General features: G+C 48.1%; 1 protein-coding gene across 4 annotated transcripts in view; it reads left to right on the top strand.

The window, feature by feature from the left end:
• The first annotated feature begins 673 nt into the window (after positions 1-673).
• CGNL1 (cingulin like 1) overlaps positions 674-9,446 on the top strand; it is a 159,572-nt gene continuing 150,799 nt past the window's right edge. Inside the window, exon 1 of one of the 4 annotated variants that reach the window (XM_078448645.2) lies at positions 674-825. The gene's annotated coding sequence lies outside the window, so the exon portion shown is untranslated. The remainder of the gene's footprint in view (positions 826-9,446) is intronic. The other 3 variants (XM_078448644.2, XM_078448641.2, XM_078448643.2) reach the window with 3 other exon arrangements.

Raw genomic sequence — 9,446 nt, 5'->3', positions numbered from 1 at the left:
CCAACCTGGCGGGCTAGGTATATCCCGCTCTTCATTTCACACTTGGTCTCAAGCCCTCACAGCTGGTCAGGGGCATCCTGACGTTTCCCCTGGAATGGGCCAAAACTCGATGCTAGAAATCTAGTTTCCAATCCCAGTCTTACTACCATCAGCTGTGTGACCTGGGTACCTCACCCCCCTGCCTCGCTGGCAGGGACAGACTTTTATTATTGTTAGTTTGTAAGCGGCACCTATCTGATCCCCCTCCACCAGTGTCTAGACATACTAGGTGCTCAATTAATATTTGTTGAGTTGATTGTGATGGAAAAAAGGTTACACTGTAAAGTTTCTGCTCAGTTGGGGTCGAAGGGCTGCAGGGAAGGGTAAAGCGAAAACTGGGCTCCAGGCCCCGAGTTAGAGACAGGCCGGGGTGGGGGCTGCGAAACCCGGAATTTGGGAAGCTGGAGGCTCGGAGAGAAAGACACCCGGCAGTGGTGGAGGGGAGGTGGGAGGACATTCCGATCCTGGGCAGGGTGAGGACAAAGCGTCGCAGGAGAGGGGTGTGAGGCGTGAGGTGCGGCGGGACGAGGTGCCGGCGCGGGACGGCTCGTGCGGCCAGCGGGATGAGGGTGCAGAAGGGCGGTGGGCGGCGCGAGGGGCCGAGGCGGGGCGGGCAGCAAGGGGCGAGCCCGCCCGCGGCCGCCCGGGCAGGTCTCGCCCCCGCGCGGCCCCCTGCCCCTCCTCCCCGGAGGGCGGGGCGGGCTCGCCCGGCCTCCTGGCGGCGCCGCGGCTCCTGCACTTGGGTCGGGCTCTGCTGGCTGCGGCGGGAGCAGGACCCGGGCGGCGGTGAGTGAGGCGGGAGCGGGCGCGGGCCCGGGGCAGAGGCGTCTCCCAGGCGGCGGGGCCGGAGGGGCTGGGGCTCCGCCAGGTGCTCGGGGGCGCGTCCGCCCTGCAGGCAGGGGGCCGTGCAGCGCCCGCCGCCAGGCGCGCGGGGGCCGGGGCTGGAAGGTGCGCTCGCGGCTCCAGCCCGCCGCGCGGCCGGCCGCCGTGCGGAACATATGGTGGGGACTCCTGGGGGGAGCGGCGTCGGGGCTGGGGCAGGGCCTCGGGGCCTCCCCGCAGAGGAAGAGGGGTCGTCAGCCTTCGCACCCTGCCTCGACCCCCGGGTTCCTGTGACAGCTGCGAGTGAGCCAGGGTGCCACACGGAGCCCTTCAGCCCCAGTCCCACCCTGTTTGACTTAATTTCTCGGCGTGCTCGTTCAGACCGGCCCTTGCGAAGAAAGGGCTGCGGCCGTGGCTGGCCCTCCCCGTCCCGACAGGTCTTCCCTCAAAGCCCCCGCCTCTCTTAGAGCACAGAGCCTCGCTTTCCAAGGGACTTTTCCAAGTTGCATCACTGTTTGGCCCCTAGACAGGTGCTTGGCTATCAGGTTGGAGTTACACAGGATTTTTAAAAACTTTGTATACATATTATACCCACGGAAGCACTGCCCTTCCAGCGCTGTTCACAATACGCTGTTCGAAGCACGTTGGGAATTCTTTTGGGGCATGGGTTCCCAAACTTGGCTGCACGTCTAGAGAGTTGTTTTTTTGTTTTTTTGTTTTTTTGTTTTTTTTTTTTTTTTAATACTGATGCCTGTGTCCCACCTCTAGAGATCCTGATTCAGTGGGTCGGGTCGGAGGGCACCCTGGATGATGGAATTAAAAAGCAGGTGATTGCAATGTACGGCCACACTTGAGGCTTCTTGCCTCTTGTTGAACGAACTACTAAAGAATGATCGGTACTAACAGAACTCCTCTCAGGAACGCTTGATTCTGCCTTCTGTAGGCCACCTCTCTACCTGGAGAGCCTGTTTTTTGGTGCTTTCCAACCTTGGACTTCAGAGGGTGACTTTTTCTGGAGTATGCTTTGTTTCTGCCTGTTTACAGTAAATATTGCCTGGGCACTTTCTGCCAAGGAGGTGGGAGTGTAGGAATTAAAGCCACAAAGTCCTTGCAGGATCAAGGTTATAATACAGTGTTGTCCTATTCAGCAAAAACAAAGTGATAGTGTGACTTGTCCTATTTGGAAAGGATTTCAGATTAAAAACAGGAAAAATACTTCAGGAATCCATTAACTTTCGGAGCCCCTCTGCTACAGGTGTGATGATTTTGCTTTAGTGTGAGGATTTGTCTTTCAGGAAAGCAAGCTAACAAGATCCTTAAGGTTTTGTGGTTGATTTTGTCAAGTTAATGTGTGTGCATTTGTGAGTTAAGCTTTTTCCTATTGTGTGATTAAGCCCAGCAGATATAACACAGTGTATATTTCTTGCTGATAGAATATCTGAGTTACGGGGTTGGTGCCTTAACCATAGCAATGCACATCTGGGGTGAGTCCTTAGCCACTTTTGGATGGTCTTAAAAATGATAGGGGAATATGACTAAGGAAAAATTGAACATGGGTGTATATATATATATATATATATAGAATGTGATTATATATATTTTATTTAAAAAGTGTGTTTACAGTGTCCATGTTATTTTGACAGTCTCCTGTCATCATCCAAGTATGATGTCTGTATTAGATTCCTACCTGGATGTTGCTATCTGGCCACAAACCAGGGGATTTTATTTTTTCTGAGGTCCTGACTGGCCCCCTTGAGTTTTTCTTATCAGTGATGTGACTTTTAAGAGAATGCTCTCTAGAGATGGAGACACATTTGCATTCATTTCTAGCCCCTAATAAAAGTCGAAAAGAACATTGAATTTAAAAAATAGAAAGTTGTATAGTTTTGCAAGTTGGGTTTTCTTTTTCCCACCTTCCACTACCATACCCTGTTCCTATGCCGGTGTTCAATTGCTGGAAATGGGGCCGCTGTGGGAGCGGTCTTAATTGTCTTGGCTTGAGAATGGAGGTTATGTGGAGTGCATGGTCTCACAGGGTGGCCCCTGACCTGAATCCTCAACCTTTGGGGAACAAGACCATATGGAAAATGTTTTCCTACTGTTGATTTTTTTTTTTCTTGTTCTTGGACCAGGCCAACAAAATGAAGGCTAGCTTATTTTGGTATTGTATGGATTGTAACCTTTCTAATCTTGTCACCATTTGGGGGGAAAATGTTTATTTGAGGATGCTAGTTGAACTCTTGGTGTCTGAAAAGTTGCACTTGAATAGCAATACTTACACTGTGAATATAATAGTACATTCTGGCCAAATTAAAAAAAAAAAAGAAAGGAAAAGTGCTTGTAACTGTGGATCTAAACAGATTTATTGAAACATTTCTTACTTTGGGATAACAGCTAAGGTCCGATTTTTTTTTTTTTTTTTTTTTTTTTTTTTAATTTTTGAGAGAGAGAGAGAGAGAGAGAGACAGAGTATGAGCAGGGGACAAAGAGAGAGCTGGCAACACAGAATCTGAAGCAGGCTCCAGGCTCTGAGCTGTCAGCGTGGAGCCCAACGCTGGGCTGGAACTCATGAACCATGAGACTTGAGCCGAGTCGGTCGCTTAACCAACTGAACTACTGAGGCGCCCCTCTAAGCTCCGATATTCTAAAGTGATAGGGAGTGAAAAAAAACAAGAAAGCTAATAATGAGGGGCTTCTTCGTTTAGGGAAAGGGTATAAGGCCCTCAGCAGTGTGATCCTTGATTTGTGTTAAGAGTAGACTGCCCTATTGGTTTCCCCTTTTTTTCTGTCTTTAGGGACAGATAACCTGCTTGTAGTGTTGGGGAGTGGGGTGGTTAAAGAAATGTAATGCTTTCTTCACTCCCTTTCTCCCTGAAACCTGTTTATGTAAGAGGTGCCGTCGACCTTTAAAAAAACCAGCTGATTTTGTGGGGCATCTGGGTGGCTCAGTCGGTTAAGTGTCCGACTTCAACTCAGGTCATGATCTCGCGGTTCGTGGGTTCACGCCCCACGTCAGGCTCTGTGCTGACCGCTAGGAGCCTGGAGCCTGCTTCAGATTCCGTGTCTCCCTCTCTCTGACCCTCCCCCGTTCATGCTCTGTCTCTGTCTCAAAAATAAATAAAACGTTAAAAAAAAATTAAAAAAAAAAAACAGCTGATTTTGAGCTTCTCCTTTCTTTTCCCCTCTGATCCTGGCACTAAAGGGCAGTGCAGTGGGTAAGAGGTTGGCATCAGCAGAGAAAAACCAAAGTTCAAGGGAATTGAAAATTGGGTAATTTTCCCTGAATGACCAAGTGCTTATTTTATTCTGTCACATGACATTCCTGTTATCACGAAACAAGTTATGGCATGACGACTTTGGAAATGGGGGGAAAAAAAGGATGTGATGGGAATGTCACCACGGTTGATGGCCTTTGGCATAGGGGAAGCTTATTGAAGTTTGTAATCAAACACTCCGGTTCCAACCTGCCTTTACCTTCCTCTGTCAGGCAGTGTTGCCTGTCAGCCCCCCAACCAGTATCCCTGGGGGAGACGATGCTTCATCTTAAATTCACACCAAGTTTTGAAATGACACAATGTCATTTCATTTCTTTGTTCACTCATTTAACAAATACTTATACAGCCCCTCTTACTGGCAAAGCTCTGCATTCCTCATGAGTTCTTGGTGAACAGGGTACGGCCCCTGACTTGACAGAGCTTACATCTGGTGGAGGTGAAAACTGGGGGCTGCGGTAAGTTGGGAGGTCTTAGGATCACAGGGAGCGCAAGGAACTGGGGCGGGGGGGTGGCGAGGTAGCCCCTGGCTAGCCTCACCTGGATAAATGCCTTCTGGGTTCTTTGTCACAGCTTTGCTTGGGTGTAAATTAGAATTTATTAGGTTCTATATCAAGTTTTAAATGATTGGCTTCAGATACTTTTGCGACAGGGAGGGAAAGTCATGCTGAGAAAGTAGTGGGGAGTGGGGAAAGAGGAGGCAGGATTCTGCCAGATGCATTTGCTTAAAGGGGGTGCTTAACCAAGCAGTGTGAGGGTAGTACCTGCGGCTGGGAAGCGGGTAGAGAATGTGGCTGGGTGGTAACTGTGAATATAACAGGAGTGGCTGCCTCTCCCGTGGCACTGGGACGGGAGCCCCATGGTGCCAAGTTTAAGAGGCAGCTGTTGGACTTGTAGACCCAGAGGTTTGGTTCCTGTCTGCAGCTCTAGCCAGCAGGCAACATTCATTCTTCATCATTCTGTCACTTCAGCTCATGTTTCCTTGGACAGACTGAAAACTGGACTTCACACTGTGGTCCCTCAGGAAGGTGGTTTCCAAAGAGCTGACCCATTGGGCTAATAACGCCAGGGCTGTAAGAGGAGTGACTGTTTCTGGACCGCCTTCCAAGTGCCAGGTAGTGTGCTCAACACTTGTCTGCCGCAGCTCTGAGTCTGTTCCTGCCTGAGAGGCAGGTGGCAGTGGCCTCACTTTACAGAGAGAAAACAGAGGCTGCTCTGGGCACCTCTTAAGCAGAGCTGATTGAGAAATTGTGTTTTCAGTGCCCTATTTTTCTAACATCCAGTCTTCTCAGGTCTGGATTGATTTGTCATTTTCCTTTACTAGATGACGTGAAATGTTAGACTGAAGAGCCCTGTGGGCTTGTCATCCCAAGGGAAATTTTATGGCATTGTATGGGGTTTTTGTTTGTTTTGCTTTTTATTTTTTAATTTTTATTAATTTTTTTTAATGTTTATTTTTGCAGGAGAGAGCGAGACAGAGTGTGAGTACGGGAGGGGCAGAGGGAAAGGGAGACACAGAATCTGAAGTGGGCTCCAGGCTCTTAGCTGTTAGCACAGAGCCCGATGCAGAGCTTGAACTCACAAACTGGGAGATCATGATCTGTGCTGAAGTCAGATGCTTAACCTACTGAGCTACTCAGGAGTCCTTTGTTTTGTTTTTTAATAGAGAGCATAGATTAGGCTGTTCACAAATGCTCTGAAAGGATCCCAAATCCTAGGTGAGAGAGACAGCTCTCCTTTCTTAAAGCTCTGCAAACTTCTGAGTTTCTGTAGGTAATTGGTTGCTGGGTAAGAAACTAAAAACAAAATTTAGTGTTGAACATTCTGGAGCAAAATCTGTGCACGTTCAATTCTTATTTATGTGGTACTTTCGGCAAAAACTAAAACTTTGCTGGGTAGTAATTATCTCCAGCTCCTAAAATTACAGGTAGTAAGGGCTTCAAGGCCCTATGCGGCTATAATTAGTAAAGATGCATTTAAAACAGGGTTAGTGAGTGTGGGTTCGTTACTGCATTGGATTCTAGCTCAGCATTTCAACTGAGAAGGATCAGCTCCAGAGAACATTTGCAGGGGACTCAGTGGAGGGTCGTCATGGAGTTAGCGTGTTTGGGATTAGAGTGCACAGGGTGTTCGTCATGAGCATGGATAATTTCTGCCAGCCTGGCTGGCAGCCTGTTTATAGGGAGGAGCTTGTTCCCTGCCACCCAATCACAGGCATTTCTGCTTGCCTTAGGTAGAGTACACAGTGGTTCAGGTTGTTAATATGTAGTGTTTTTTTTTTTTTTTCCCCCCCTAAAGAACTACAAAGCCCCGGTATTAATAATCTTTCACTGTTGCTTATCTTGCCTTAATCTCAGGATTGAGACAAGGTGGCCAAGATTTTCTAGTTTTGGCTTTAATAATTCTCTTGGTTTTTACCTCTGACTTTCCCTGGCTGTCTGTCCTTGTATTTTATGGTGTTTGAAACAGGCCTTCTGTTTTTCCTTGCAAATCTGTGTAGTCCATACAAAAGAGAGGACCTGCCTTGACCAGGATGCCTCTCTGGGACCCTGTGACATCAGTGTTTTTAGTCCTGTTTTTCCAGGTGAGGGACCTGGTGAGGTCTGGAGTCGAGTACCCCGTGGGAGTTTGGGGATTCCAGCTCAGAGGTTCAGACTCTAAACAGCTGACCTCTTTGGACTTCATTTGAAAGGAAAAATAAATGGCCCAGCTCTCAAAGCTGTGAAGAGTTCTAGTATATTCTATGAGTCAATATATATCCTTGATCACTTTTTTTAAAAAAAGATTTTTGCCTCTGAGATTTTTACCCTCCTTATTAAAAACAGTGACTTACTCAGAATTACACAGCAACAGCTGAAAAGTCGATTAGCCTCTCTCCTTGCCCTAATCTAATATCAAAAACCTGGAAAGTTTACTAAGCATGTGATTACAGTGGAAGCTTTAGGAGCTGGAGAGGAACTGATAGAGAAAGAATGGAGCGAGAGATAAGAGAGTAATTTGCAAAGAGACTGCAGGGTGGATTTTACCAAATTGGAGATTTCTTTTACTTGTAATTTTCTGGTTTGGGGGTCTATCTCCTTTGTTCCCGATGTAGGCAGATCAATTTAGCCTTGTCTATATTGCCCTGGGCCACCTGTGAATGTTTTTTGGGGGGGGGGGCGTTAGGTGGGGGTGGTGAGGGTATAGGGTGAGGAGGAGGAAGAGGGCAAATGGGGAGTGGGGAGGGATTAAAGCCACTGGTTCCCTGGTGTCTGGCCTGCTCAGGACATGACTGCCTCTCATTACAGGACTGGGTCCCTGCAGTGAGTCCAGCTTCTTGGGTGAGAGGCAGCTGGGTGGTAGACAGAAGAGAGAGGGCAGGGTGGGCTTCAGATTTCTCCAGAGACCTGCCCTAGATGAGTTCATTCTCATGATTGCAGCAAATCATCCTAGAGTACTTACTGCCAGCCTTGTCTGAGAGGCTCTTAATATAACAACTCTAGGAAACAAGTGCTACCATAAACCCATTTTACAGGTGAGGGAAACAAGGCCATGAGAAACTGGGTAAGTTGTCAAAGTTGTGCACCTACCAGATAGTAGGATCCAGGGTTCAAACTAGTGTGGCCCTTTGCTGTGCTATTAATGACTGAGATGGCCTCTTCAGACCCAGACATCTGGTTTCCGCACTGGCTCTTCATTTCTTTGACCAAAAAAGGCTTGCTTGCAGAGGCCTTTATCTCACAGAACACCATTGGAGCTCTTTGCGTACCTGCTCAACTCCCACAAACCTGTGAACAACCCTATAAAGAGGAGGGGGGCTCTCCACTGGCTTTGTATCCTTGGATCTAGTAGCAGGTGGGTGCTCGGTGAAGTTTCACGGAAGGAAGGATGGAAGTCGGTTGGCCTTTCATAACTTGATGTCCCTGTGTTTCTTCTATCTGTAGCAGCTGCAGCGGTTTCTAAACAGAAAAGAAACATGAGTGAGCGTGGGGCAGTGTTTCATAAAAGTAATCAGAATTTCTGAAAACACATTTAAAAAACGTATTTCAAGTTCCCATGGCCAGGATCTTATGTTTATGCTTCCAGCATTTATTATTTGCAGGGCTTGCCTCCTCCTAACCCTAACCCTTGCGGGTTATTTTGTGAGTAAAGAGGTCCTTGAGACTCTCAGACATTGTTGGGACTGCTCTTCTCAGCAGAGGCAGCAGAGACTATTTTCTTTGGGGTCGAGCACCAAATATCAGGAGGGTTCAGGCCTACCATCCGTTTTCCAAGGGCAAGACGCAGGCTCACATTTAGATACACATAGCAAGTAGCTCTGTGCCTTGTATCCTCGTTCTGTCTCCACACCACGGGGTGAGAGTATTGGGGTTTCTCCTACTTGGGTTGGGAGCCACGGCTGCCCTTCGCTAGGAGTGTGGAGTTCTGGCAGCTTCCTTTTGGATTTTGGATTTGTTTCCTTGCCTATAAAATGGGGTCGTTACAAGTGCCTGCCTCGTAGAGTTGTTAGGGTCACATCTCTTTGACACTAGAATTTTTTTTAACGTTTATTTATTTTTGAGAGAGAGCACAGGCAAGCACGAGCGGGGGAGGGGCAGGGAGAGAGAGGGAGACACAGAATCTGATGCAGGCTCCAGGCTCTGAGCTGTCAGCACAGAGCCTGATGTGGGGCTGGAACCCATGAACTGTGAGATCATGACCTGACAGACAGGGTGAAGTTAGACACTTAACCACTTAACCTACTGAGCCACCCTATAGAGTGTTCTCAAATAGGGCCCTGCAGGGGATGTTTGGCAATCTCTGGGGACTTTCTGGGTTGTCATGACTGGGGGGTGGCGGTGGCTACTGGCGTCTAGTGGACAGAGTCCAGGGATGCTACTAAACACCCCAAAGCACACGGGACAGCCCCCACGACAAAGAATTACCCGGCCTGAAATGTCAGTCATGCCAAGCTAAGAACCTGGCAAGTTGGGACCTCTAACAGCGGTGGCTGTTTTTAAAAACATTCTTATCAAAGGGCTAAAGGGACACAGGACCAGTGACAAAGAGCCCTCCTTTCTTAAGTAGGGAGGAAGGAATGGAAATTAACCTTTTACTCATGTTTCTCTGTGACCCCACAGGTGCCCCTGAAGTAGGAGAAATAGCTACTTTCCTCTCTGCTAAGGGATTCCCAACTTCATTTGTAATTGCTTGCATCTATTTACATATAAATAATACATAACATTTACATACAAATAACTAATATGCTAAAACCCTTAACCTCTCTGGGTAGTTAAACCCCGGGCCCTGAAGGCAGACAGCAGAGTGGGACACTGGCGTAGAAGCCGGGCTCCT

Source organism: Panthera onca, chromosome B3 (genome assembly GCF_046562875.1).
Source record: "Panthera onca isolate mPanOnc1 chromosome B3, mPanOnc1 haplotype 2, whole genome shotgun sequence".
In the NCBI taxonomy this organism is placed as follows: Eukaryota; Metazoa; Chordata; class Mammalia; order Carnivora; family Felidae; genus Panthera; species Panthera onca.
This window is presented reverse-complemented; position numbering and strand designations above follow the sequence as displayed.